Here is a 14,179-nt window from a genome sequence, read left to right as displayed (position 1 = left end):
GAGTACGTGTTAGGGCATGAGTTAGTGTTAGCGTACGAGTTAGGATTAGTTCATTGGTTAGGGTAATGCTTCGGGTAAGTTTAGGTTTAGGCTTAGGGTTAGGGTAAGGTTTAGGGAACGGGGACGATTTAGCTTACAGGTTAGGGTAGGACAACGGTTTAGGGTTAGCTTACGTGTTAGGGCACGTGTTAGTGTTAGCATATGGTTCAGTTTTAGGGCACGAGTTAGAGTTAGGGTAAGGGTTAGGGTTAGGGTTATGGTTAGGGAACGGGGACAGTTTAGGTTATAGTTTAGTGTACGACAACGGTTGAGGGTTAGCGTACGTGTTAGCGCACAGGTTATTGTTAGCGTACAAGTTAGGATTAGTGCCCGGGTTCGGGTCAGGTTTATGGTAAGGGTTAGGATTAATGTTAGGGTTAGGTTTAGAGTTATGGTTAGGGTTAGGGTTAGGGTTAGGTTTAGGGTTAGGGTTAGGGAATGGGGACGGTTTAGGGTACACGTTAGTGTACGACAATGGTTGAGGGTTGCCTAATCCTAACAAGTACACTAACACTAACCTGTACCCTAACACGTTCGGTAAGCCTAAAACGTTGTTGTACTCTAACCTGTACCTATAACCGTCCCCGTTCCGTAACTCTGACCCTAACCCTTAACCTAACCCTAACCAGTGCCATAATCCTAACCCATACACTAACACTAATCTGAGCCCTAAAACGTAGGCTAACCCTCAAACTTTGTCGTACCCTAACCTGTACCCTAGTCCATCCCCATTCCCTAACCCTAACCGTAACCTTAACCCTAACCCTAACCCTTACCCGAAGCCTTACTCTAACCCGTGCCCTAATCCTAACCTGTACGCTAACATTAACCCGTGCCCTAACACGTACGGTAACCCACAACCCTTGTCGTACCCTAAGCTGTATCCTAAACCTTCCCCGTTTCCTAACCCTAACCCTTACCTGAAGCCTTACCCTAACCGGTGCCCTAATACTAACCCGTACGCTAACACTAACCCTTGCCCTAACACGTACGATAAACCTACAATTTCTCGTACCCTAAAATGTACACTAAAACGTCCCCATTCCCTAACCCTAACCCTAAAACTTACCCTAAGCCTTACCCTAACACGTGCCCTTATCCTAACCCGCACGCTAACAGTATACCGGACCCTAACACGTATGCTAACCCTCAACCGTTGTTGTACCCTAACCTAACCCTAAACCTAACCCTTACCCTAACCCTAAACTGTGCCCTAATCCTAACAACTACGCTAACACATACCATGTGCTAACTCATACGGTAAGCCTAAACCTTTGTCGTACACTAACCTGTACCCTAAACCATCCCCGTTCCCTAACCCTAATCCTAACCCTTACCCTATCCCTAAACTTTCCCGAAGCCTTACCCTAACCCGTGCCCTAATACTAAACTGTACGCTAACATTAACCGGTGCCCTAACACGTACGCTAACCCTAAATCGTTGTAGTACACTAATCTGTACCCTAAACTGCCCCCAATCCCTAACCCTAAACCTACCCCTCACCCTAACCCTAAACCGTCCCCGATCCCTAACACTAATGCTAACCCTAACCCTAACCCTAACCTTAACCGAAGCCTAACCCTAACCCGTGCCCTTATCCTAACCCGTACGCTAATACTAACCCATGCGCTAATACGTACACTAACCCTCAACCATTGTCAAACCCTAACCTCTACCCTAAACCGTCCCCTTTCCCTAACCCTAACACTAAATCTTACCCGAAGCCTTACCCTAACCCATGCCGTAATCCTAACCCGTACGCTAAAACTAACCCATGCCCTAACATGTATGCTAACCCTAAATCGTTGTCGTACACAAATCTGTACCCTAAACCTTCCCCATTCCCTATCCCTAAGCCTACACCTAACCCTAACACTAACCCTTACCCAAAGCCTTACCCTAACCCGTGCCCTAATCCTAACACGTATGCTAATACTAACCCGTGCCCTAACACGTACGGTAACCCTAAACCATTGTCATACCCTAACATGTACCCTAAAAAGTCCCCAATCCCTAATGCTAACACGAACCCTAACCCTAAACCTAACACTTACCAGAAGCGTTACCCTAACCCATGCCCTAATCCTAGCCCATACGCTAACACAAACCCTTGCCCTAAGACATACGCTACCCCTCAACTGTTGTCATACACTAACATGTACCATAAACAGTCCCCGTTCCCTAACCCTAACCCTAAACCTAACCCTAACCCTAACCCTAACCCAAAGCCTTACCCTAAACCGTGCCCTAATCCTAACCCGTTTGTAAACACTAACGGGTGCCCTAACACATACACTATCCCTCAACCGTTGTCGTACCCTAACCTCTACCCTAAACCATCCCCGTTCCCTAACCTTAACCCTAACCCTAACACTAATACTTACGCGAAGCCTTACCCTGACCCGTGCCCTAATCCTAACCCATAAACTAACATTAACCCATGCCCTAACACGTACGCTGCGCCGAAACCGTTGTCGTACCATAAGCTGTACCCTAAACCGTCCCTGTTCCCTAACCCTAACCCTAACACTAACACTAACCCTTGCCCGAAGGCTTACCCTAACCCGTGCCCTAATACTAAACCGTACGCTAACACTAACCCTTGCCCTAACATGTACACTAACACTAAACAGTTGTCGTACCCTAACATGTACCCTAAAACATCCCTGTTCCCTAACCCTAACTCTAACCCTTACCCGAAGCCTTACACTCACCCGTGCCCTAATCCTAACCCATACGCTAACACTAACCCATGCCCTAACACGTACGCTAACACTCAAGTGATGTCGTTCCCTAACGTGTACCCTAAACCGTCCCCGTTCCCTAACCCTAACACTATCCTAACCCTAACCGTAACCCTAACACTTATCCGAAGCCTTAACCTAAGACGTGCCCTAATCCTAACCCGTATGTTAACACTAAGCCATGCCCTAACAATTATGCTAACCCTTAAGCAATGTCGTTTCCTAACCTGTACCCTAAACCGTTCCCATTCCCTAACCTAACCCTAAAGCTAACCCTAGAACTAACCCTAACCCTAACACTTACCAGAAGCCTTACCCTAAACCGTGCCCTAATCGTAACCTGTACGCTAACACTAACCCGTGCCCTAACACGTACACTAAACCTAAACCGTTGACATACCCTAACCTGTACCGTAAACCATTTCCGTTCCCAAACCCTAACCCTAACCAACCTGAACCGTAACCCTTACCCAAAGCCTTAACCTAACCTGTGCCCTAATCCTAACCCGTACGCTAAAATCAACCCGTGCCCTAACAAGTACACTAACCCTCAACCGTTGTCATACCCTAACCTGTACCCTAAACCATCCCCATTCCCTAACACTAACATGTGCCCTAATCCTAATCCATACGCTAACACTAACCAGTGCCATAATACGTACGGTAAGCCTAAACCTTTGTCGTACTCTAAAGTGTAGCCTAAACCGTCCCCATTCCCTAACAGTAACCCTAACCATTACCCTAATCCTAAACCGTGCCATATTCCTAACCTGTACGCAAAGACTGACCTGAGCCCTAACACGTACGCTAACCCTCAAACATTGTCGGACCCTAACCTGTACCCTAAACGGTCCCCGTTCCCTAAACCTAACCCTAAACCAACCCTAACCTAACCCTTACCAGAAGCCTTACCCTAAATCGTGCCCTAATCCTAAACCGTACGCTAACACTAACTGGTGCCCTAACATGTACGCTAACCCTCAACCATTGTCGTACCCTAACCTGTACCTTAAACTGACCCCGGTCCCTAACCCTAACCCTATCCGTAACCCTTACAAAAACCCTAACCCGTACCCTAATCCTAACCAGTACATGAATACTAACCCATGCCCTAACACGTACGCTAACCCTCAACCGTTGTCGTACACTAACCTGTACCCTAAACCGTCCCCGTTCCCTAACCCTAACCCTAACCCTAAACCTAACTGTTACCCGAAGCCTTACCCTAACCCGAGCCCTAATACTAACCCGTACCCTAAGAGTAACCCATGCCCTAACACGTACGCTAACCCTAAACCGTGGTCGTACACTAACCTGTACGCTGAACCGTACCCATTCCCAAACCCTAACCCTAACCCTAATCCTAACCCTAACCCTAATACTAAACCATACCCTAAGAGTAACCCATGCCCTAACACGTACGCTAACCCTAAACCGTGGTCGTACACTAACCTGTACGCTAAACCGTACCCATTCCCAAACCCTAACCCTAACCCTAACCTTAACCCTAACCCTTACCAGACGCCTTACACTAAACCGTGCCTTAATCCTAAACCGTACGCAAACACTAACCCATGCCCTAACACGTACGCTAAGCCTAAACTATTGTCGTACCATAACCTGTATCCTAAACCGTCCCCATTCCCTAACCATAACCCTAACCCTTACCCAAAGCCTTACCCTAACCCATGCCCTAAACCTAACCCTAACCCTTACCCAAAGCCTTACCCTACCCCATGCCCTAACCCTAACCCTTACCCAAAGCCTTACCCTAACCCATGCCCTAATCCTAACCCGTACGCTAACACTAACACATGCCGTACCCAGTACGCCAAACCTAAACAGTTTTCGTACCCTAACCCGTACCGTAAAACGTGCCCGTTCCCTAACCCTAACACGATCCCGAACCCTTACCTGAAGGCTTACCGTAACACGTGCCCTAAACCTAACTCGTACACTAATACTAACCTGTGCCCTAACATGAACGCAAACAATAAACAGTTGTCGTACCCTAATCTGTATTCTAAACCGTCTCCGTTCCCTAACCCTAACCCTAACCCTCAACCTAACCTTAACACTTATCCAAAGCTTTACCCTAAGCCGTGCCCTAATCCTAAACCGTACACTAACACTAACCCCTGCCCTAACGCATAGGCTAAACCTAACCAGTTTTCGTACACTAACCTGTACTCTAAACCGTCCCCCTTCCCTAACCCTAACCCTAACACTAACCCTAAGCCTTACGTGAAGCCTTACCCTAACCCCTTCCCTAATACTAATCCATACACTAACAGTAACCCATGCCTTAACACTTACGCTAACCCTAAATCGTTGTCGTACACTAACGTGTTCAATGAACCGCCCCCGTTCCCTAACCCTAACACTAACCCTAACCCTAACCCTAACCTTTAACCGTTGTCATGCCCTAACCTGCACCTTAAACCTTCCCCGTTCCCTAACCCTAACCCTACCCCTAACCCTTACCCAAAGCCTTACCCAACCCATTCCCTAATCCTAACCCATATGCTAACAGTAACCTGTGCCCTAACACATACTCTAAACCTAAATCATTGTCGTACCATGACCTGTACCCTCTAACGTCCCCCTTCCCTAACCCTAACCCTAACCCTAAACCTAACCCTTACTCAAAGCCTTACACTAATCCGTGCCCTAATCCTAACCCGTACGCTAACACTAACCCGTGCCCTAACACATACTCTAAACCTAAATCATTGTCGTACCATGACCTGTACCCTCTAACATCCCCCTTCCCTAACCCTAACCCTAACCCTTACCCGAAGCCTTACCGTGACCTGTGCCCTAATCCTAACCCGTAAGCTAACACTAACCCGTGCTCTATCACGTACGCTAACCCTCAACCGTTGTCGTACCCTAACCTGTACCCTAAACCGTCCCCATTCCCTAACCCTAAACCAAAGCCTAACCCTTACCCTAAATCTTACCTGAAGCCATACCCTAAACCGTGCTCTAATCCTATCCCGTACGCTAACACTAACCAGTGCCTTAACATGTACGCTAACACTAAACCGTTGTCGTACGTAACCTGTACCCTAAACCGTCCCCATTCCCTAACCCTAACCCTAACCCTAACCATTCCCCTAACACTTACCCGAAGCCTTACACTAACCCGTGCCCTAATCCTAACCCGTACGCTAGCACTAACCCATGCCTTAACACGTATGCTAAACCTCAACCTTTGTCGTACCCTAACCTGTACCCTAAACCGTCCCCGTTCCCTAACACTAACCCTAACCGTTACCCTCACCCTAACCCTCACCCGAAGCCTTACCCTAACCCGTGGATAATCCTAACCCGTACGCTAACACTAACACAGGCCCTAACACGTACGCTAACCCTAAATCTTTGTCGTACCCTAACCTCTACACTAAACCTTCCCTGTTCTCGAAACCTAACCCTAACCATAATGATAAACCTAACCCTTACCCGAAACCTTAAACTAACCTGTGCCCTAATCCTCACACGTACGCTAACACTAACCCATGCCCTAACACGGACGTTAACCCTAAACCGTTCTCGAACACTAAACTGTACCCTAAACCGTCCCCGTTCCCTAATCCTAACACTAACCCTTACCCTAACCCTAATCCGTTCCCTAATCCTAACCCATACGTTCATACTAACCCATGCACTAACACGTACGCTAACCCTAAACCGTTATCTTACCCTAACCTGTACCATAAACCGTCCCTGTTCCCTAACCCTAACCCTAACCCTAACCCTTACCCAAAGCCTTACCCTAACCCGTGCCGTAATCCTAACCCGTACGCTAACACTAACCCATGCCCTAACACGTACGCTAAACCTCAACAGTTGTCGTACACTTACCTGTACCCTAAACTGTCCCTGTTCCCTAACCCTAACCTTAATGCTAACCCTAACCCTTCCCCGAAGCCTTACCCTAACCCGTGCCTTAATCCTAACCCATACGGTAACACTAACCCGTACCCTAACACGTACGCTAACCCTCAAACTTTGTCGTACCCTACACTGTACCCTAAACCGTCCCCGATCCCTAACAACAACCCTAACCCTAACCCTAACCCTAACCCTTACCTGAAGCCTTACCCTAACCCATGCCCTAATCCTAAACCGTACGCTAACACTAACCTGTGCCCTAGCACGTATGCTAACACTCAACCGTTGTTGTACCCTAAACTATACCATAAACCGTCCAGGTTCCCTAACCCTAAGCCTAACCCTAACCCTAAAACTAACCCTAAGCCTTGCCCTAATCCTAACCCATATGCTAACACTAACCCATGACCTAAGACATATGCTAACCCTCAACCGTTGTCATACCCTAACCTGTACCCTAAACCGTCCCCATTCCATAACCCTAACCCTAACCCTAACCCTTACCCAAACCCTAACCCGTACCCTAATCCTAACCCGTTCGTTAACACTAACCCACGCCCTATAACCTACGCTAACGCTCAACCGTTGTCGTACCCTAATCTGTACCGTAAACCGTCCCCATTCCCTAACCCTAACCCTTACCTGAAGCCTTACCCTAACTCGTGCCCTATTCCTAACTCGTACGCAAACACTAACCCATGCCCTAACACGTACGCTAACCCTCAACTGTTGTCGTACCCTAACCTGTACCCTAAACGGTCCCCATTCCATAACCTTAACCCTAACCCTAACCCTTACCCAAACCCTAAACCGTGCCCTAATCCTAACCCGTACGCTAACACTAACCTGTGCCCTATAAGGTACGCTAACCCTCAACCGTTGTTGTTCCATAACCTGTACCCTAAACTGTCCCCGTTCCCTAACCCTAACTGTAATCCTAACCCTAACACTAACCTTACCTGAAGACTTACCCTAACCCGTGCCATAATTCTACTCCGTACGCTAACAATAACCAGTGCCCAAACACGTATGCTAATCCTAAACCGTTGTCGTACCCTAACCTGTAGCCTAAACCATACCCTTTCCCTAACACTAACCCTAACTCTAACCCTTACCCTCACCCCTACCCGAATCTTACCCTAAACCGTGCTCTAATCGTAACCTGTACACTAACACTAAACCATGCCCTAACATGTTTGCTAAACCTCACCCGTTGTAGTACCCTAACCTGTACCCTAAACCTTCCCCATTCCCTAACCCAAAACCTAAACCTAACCCTAAACCTTACCCTAACCAGTGCGCTAGTCCTTACCCGAATGTTAACACTAACCCGTGCCCTAACACGAACGCAAACCCTCAACCATTGTTGTACCCTAACCTGTACCCTAAACCGTCCCCGTTCCCTAACCCTAAACATAACCCTAACCCTAACCCTAACCCTAACACTTACCCGAAGCCTTACCCTAACCCGTGCCCTAATCCTACACAGTACGCTAACACTAACCAGTGCCCTAACACGTACGCTAACCCTAAACCATTGTCGTATGCTAACCTGTACCCTGAACTGTCCCCGTTTGCTAACCCTAAACCTAACCCTAACCATTACCCTCAAACTTTGCCGAAGCCTTACCCTAAACCGTGCCCTAATCCTAACCCATACGCTAACACTAAACCGTGCCCTAACATGTATGCTAACCCTCAACCGTTGCCGTACCCTAACCTGTACCCTAAACCGTCACCGTTCCCTAACACTAACCCTAACAGTAACCCTAACCCTACCACTTACCCGAAGTCTTACCCTAACCCATGCCCTAATCCTAACCCGTACGCTAACACTAACCCTTGCCCTAACACGTACACTGCGACTCAACCGTTGTCGTACCCTAACCTGTACACTAAACCGTCCCTTTCCCTAATCCTAAACCTACCCCTTACCCTAACACTAACCTGTGCTCTAATCCTAACCCGTAGGCTAATACTAAAACAAACGCTAACACGTATGCTAACCCTAAACCATTGTTGTACCCTATCATGTACGCTAAACTGTCCATGTTCCCTAACCCTAACCCTAACCCTAACCCTAACACTTACCCGAAGCCTTACCCTAACCCGTACACTAATCCTAACCCGTACGCAAACACTAACCCGTGTCCTTACACGTACGCTAACCCGAAACTGTTTTCGTACACTAACCTGTACCCTAAACCGTCCCCGTTCCCTAACCCTAACCCTAACCCTAACCATTACCCTAACACTTACCCGAAGCCTTACACTAACCCGTGCCCTAATCCTAACCCGTACGCTAGCACTAACCCATGCCTTAACACGTACGCTAAACCTCAACCTTTGTCATACCCTAACCTGTACCCTAAACCTTCCCCCTTCCCTAAGCCTAACCCTAACCCTAAACCTAACCCTTACCTTAACCATAACCCGTGCCCTAATCCTAACGCGTAACCTAATATTAAGCCGAGCCCTAACACGTACGCTAACACTCAACCGTTGTCGTACCCTAACCTGTACCCTAAACTGTCCCCGTTCCCTAACCCTAACCCTAACCCTAACCCTAACACTTACTCGAAGTCCTACCCTAAGCCGTGTCCTAATCCTAACCCGTACGCTAACACTAACCCGTGCCCTAACACGTACGCTATCCCTCAACCGTTGTTGTACACTAACGTGTACCCTAAACCGTCCCCTTTCCCTAACCCTAACCCTAACCCTAAATCTTATCCTAACCCTGACCCGTGCCCTAATCCTAACCCGTACGCTAAAACTAACCCGTGCCCTAACATGTACGCTAACCCTCAATCTTTGTCGTACCCTAACCTGTACCATAAACCGTCTCCGTTCCTTAACCGTAACCCTAACCCTAACCCTAACCCTAACCCTTTCCCGAAGCCTTACCCTAACCCGTGCTCTAATCCTAACCCGTATGTGAACACTAACCCTTGCCCTAACACGTACGCTAACCCTCAACCGTTGTCGTACCCTAACCTGTACCCTAAACCATCCCCATTCCCTAATCATAACCCTAAACCTAAACCTAAGCCTTATCCGTAGCCTTACCCTAACCCCTGCCCTAATCCTAACTCGTACATTAACACTATCCCATGCCATAACACATAAGCTAACCCTCAATCGTGGTCATACCCTAATCTGTACCCTAAACCGTCCCCATTCAATAACCTTAACCCTAACCCTAAACTTAACCCTTACCCGAAACCTTACCCTAACCCGTGCCCTAAACATAACGCATATGCTAACACTATCCCATTCCATTACACGTACGCTAACACGCCCCGTTGTCATACACTAACCTGTACCCTAAACTGTCCACGGTCCCTAACCCTGACCCTCATCCTTACCCGAAGCCTTACCCTAATCCGTGCCCTAATCCTAACCCGTACGCAAACACTAACCGGTTCCCTAACATGTATGCTAACCCTCAACAGTTGTCGTACCCTAACCTGTACACTAAAGCATCCCCGTTCCCTAAACTTAACCCTAACCTTAACCCGAACACTAACCCTAATCCTTACCCTAACCCGTGCAGTAATCCTAACCCATACACTAACAGTAACCAGTGCCCTAGCACGTACGCTAACCCTCAACCGTTGTCGTACCATGACCTGTACCCTAAACCGTCTCTGTTCCCTAACCATAACCTTAAACCTAAACCTAACCCTTTCCTGAAGCCTTACCCTAAACCGTGCCTCAATCCTAACCCATACACTAACACTAACCCATGCCCTAACACGTCCGCTAACCCTCAAACTTTGTCGTACACTAACCTGTTCCCTAGACCGTCCCCATTCCCTAACCCTAACCCTAACCCTTATGCTAACCCTAACCTATGCCCTAATCCTAACAAGTATGCTAACACTAACCTGTGACCTAACACGTACGGTAAGCCTAAACCTTTGTCGTACTCTAAACTGTACCCTAAACCGGCCCCGTTCCCTCACCCTGACCCTAACCCTTACCCTAACCCTAACCTGTGCCATAATCCTAACCCGTATGCTAACACTAACCCGAGCCTTAACATGTACGCTAACCCTCAACCGTTGTCGTACCCTAACCTGTACCATAAGCCATCCCAATTCCCTAACCCTAACCCTAACCGTAACTCCGAAGCCTTACCCTAAGCTGTGCCCTAATCCTAACCCGTACGCTAAAACTAACCAGTGCCCTAACACTTACGCTAACAATGAACCGTTGTCGTACCCTAACCTGTATCCTAAACCTTCCCTGTTCCCTAACCTTAACCCTAATCCTAACCCTAATCCTTACCCAAAGCCTTACCCTAACCCGTGCCCTAAACCTAACCCTTATGGTAACACTAACCCGTGCCCTAACACATACGGTAACCCTCAACCGTTGTCATACCCAAACCTGTACCCTAATCCGTCCCCGTTCCCTAACCCTAACCCTAACCCTTACCCTAACCCTAACCCGTGCCCTAATCCTCACCCGTACGCTAACACTAATCCATGCCCTAACACGTAGCTATCCCAAAACGGTTTTCATACACTAATCTGTACTCTAAACCGTCCCCGTTCCCTAACCCTAACCCTAACTGTAACCCTAAACATAACACTTACCCGAAGTTTTACCCTAAACCGTGCCCTAATCCTAACTCCTACGCTAAAACTAACCCATGCCCTAACACGTACGCAAAACCTCAAATATTGTCGTACCATAACCTGTACCCTAAACAGTCCCCGTTCCCTAACCCTAACCTTAACACTAACCCTCACCATTACCAAAAGCCTTACCGAAACCCATGCCCAAATCCTAACCCGTACGCTAACACTAACCTGAGCCCTAACACGTACGCCAAACCTAAACCGTTGTCGTACCCAACCTGTATCCTGAAACGTCCCCATTCCCTAACCCTTACCCTAACCTTAACCCTAACCCTTACCCAAAGCCTAACCCTAACACGTGCCGTAATCCTAACCCGTACGCTAACACTAACCCGTGCCCTAACACGTACGCTAACCATAAACCTTTGTCATGCTCTAACCTGTACCCTAAACCGTCCCTGTTCCCTAAACCTAACCGTTTCCCTAACCCTAAGGCTTACCCGAAGCCTTACCCTAACCCGTGCCCTAATCCTAACCTGTATGCTAAATCTAAACCTTGCCCTAACACGTACGCTAATCCTCAACCGTTGTCGTACCCTAACATGTATCCTAAACTGTCCCCATTCCTTAACCCTAAACCTAACCCTAAATCTTACCCTAACCCTAACCCGTGCCCTAATCCTAACCCATACGCTAACACTAACCCATGCTCTATAACGTACGCTAACCCTCAAAAGTTGTCGTACCCTAACCTGTACACTAAACCGTCCACGTACCCTAAACACAACAACGTACCCTAAACACAACAATCAGGTAAGATTTAGGGTAAGGGTTAGGCTTTGGTTTAGGGTTAGGGAATGGGGACGGTTTAGGGTACAGGTTAGGGTACAACAACGGTTGAGTGTTAGCATACGTGTTAGTGCAAGGATTAGTGTTAGGGTACAGGTTAGGATTAAGGCACGGGTTAGGGTAAGGCTTCTCGCAAGGGTTAAGTTTAGGGTTAGTATTAGGGTTAGGGTTAGGGAAAGGGGACGTTTTAGGGTACAGGTTAGGGTACGACAACGGTTTAGGTTTGGCGTACGAGTTAGGGCACGGGTTAATGTTAGCGTACGGGTTAGTATTAGGGCATGTGTTAGGGTAAGGATTCAGGTAAGGGTTAGGGTTAGAGTTAGGGTTAGATTTAGGGAATGTGACTTGTTTAGGGTACAGCTTAGTGTATGACAACGGTTTAGGGTTAGAGTATGTGTTAGGGCACAGGTTAGTGTTAACGTATGGGTTAGGATTAGGGCACAGGTTAGGTTAAGGCTTCGGGTAAGGGTTAAGGTAGAGTTAGGGTTAGGGTTAGGGTTAGGGTTAGGGAACGGGGACGGTTTAGGGTACAGGTTAGGGTACGACAATGGTTTAGTGTTAGTGTACGTGTTAGGGCACAGGTTAGTGTTAGCGTACAGTTTAGGATTAGGGCATGGCTTAGGGTAAGGCTTCTGGTAAGGGTTATGGTTAGGGTCAGGGTTAGGGTGACCTTTACGGAACGGGGACGGTTTAGGGTTCAGTTTAGGGTATGAGAAAGTTTGAGGGTTAGTGTACGTGTTAGGGTATGGTTTAGTGTTACTGTACGGGATAGGATTAGGGCACGGGTAAGCGTAAGGCTTTGGGTAAGGGTTAGGGTTATGGTTAGGGTTAGGGTTATGGAACGGGGACGATTTAGGGTACAGGTCAGGGTATGACAATGGTTGAGTGTTAGCGTACGTGTTAGGGCACGGGTTAGTGTTAGCGTACGGGTTAGGATTATGGCACGGGTTAGGGTTAGGGTATCCGTTAGGTTTAAGGTTACGCTTAGGAAACGGGGACGGTTTAGGGTACAGGTTAGTGTATGAAAAACGTTTAGGCTTAGCGTACGTGTTAGGGCATGCGTTAATGTTAGCGTACGGGGTAGTATTAGGGCACGGGTTAGGGTAAGGTTTCTGTTGAGGGTTAGAGTTAGGGTTAGGGTTAGGGAATGGGGACATTTTAGGGGAGAGGGTAGGGTACGACAATGGTTAGGATTAGCGTATGTGTTAGGGCACGGGTTAGTGTTAGCGTAAGGTTTAGGATTAGGGCACGGGTTAGGCTAAGGCTTCGGGTAAGTGTTAGGGTTAGGGTTAGGATTTGGGATAGGGTTAGGGAACGGGAATGGTTTAGGGTACAGGTTAGTGTACGAAAACAGTTTAGGGTTAGCGTACGGATTAGGGTTAAGTCATGAGTTAGTGTAAGGGTTAGGGTTATTTTAAGGGTTATGGTTAGGGTTAGGGTTAGGGTTAGAGAACGGGGACGTTTTAGGGTACAGTTTAGGGTACAAGAAAGTTTCAGGATTAGCGTACCTGTTAGGGAACGGGTTAGTGTTAGAGAACGAGTTAGGATTAGGGAACGGGTTAGGGTAAGGCTTCAGGGAAGGTTTAGGGTTAAGGTTAGGGTTAGGGTTAGGGAACAGGGACACTTTAGGGTACAGGTTAGGGTATGACAAAGTTTTAGGGTTAGCGTACGTGTTAGGGCACGGGTTAATGTTAGTGTAAGGGTTAGGATTAGGGCACGGGTTAGTGTAAGGCTTCGGGTAAGGGTTAGGTTTAGGGTTATGATTAGGGTTACAGTTAGGGAACGGGGACACTTTAGGGTACAGTTTAGGGAATGGATATGGTTTAGGTTTAGCATACGTGTTAGGGCACTGTTTAGTGTTAGCGTACGGTTTAGGATTAGGGAACGGGTTTGGGTAAGGCTTCGGGTAAGGGTTAGGTTTAGGGTTAGGGTTAGGTTTAGGGTTAGGGAACGGGGATGGTTTAGCGTACAGGTTAGTGTACGACAACGGTTGAGGGTTAGCGTACGTGTTAGGGCACAGGTGAGTGTTAGCGTACGGATTTGGATAAGGGCATGGGTTA

Source organism: Lipotes vexillifer, unplaced genomic scaffold (genome assembly GCF_000442215.2).
Source record: "Lipotes vexillifer unplaced genomic scaffold, Lipotes_vexillifer_v1.1 scaffold670, whole genome shotgun sequence".
In the NCBI taxonomy this organism is placed as follows: Eukaryota; Metazoa; Chordata; class Mammalia; order Artiodactyla; family Lipotidae; genus Lipotes; species Lipotes vexillifer.
The sequence above is the reverse complement of the archived record's forward strand: the minus strand, read 5'-3'. Positions refer to the sequence as shown.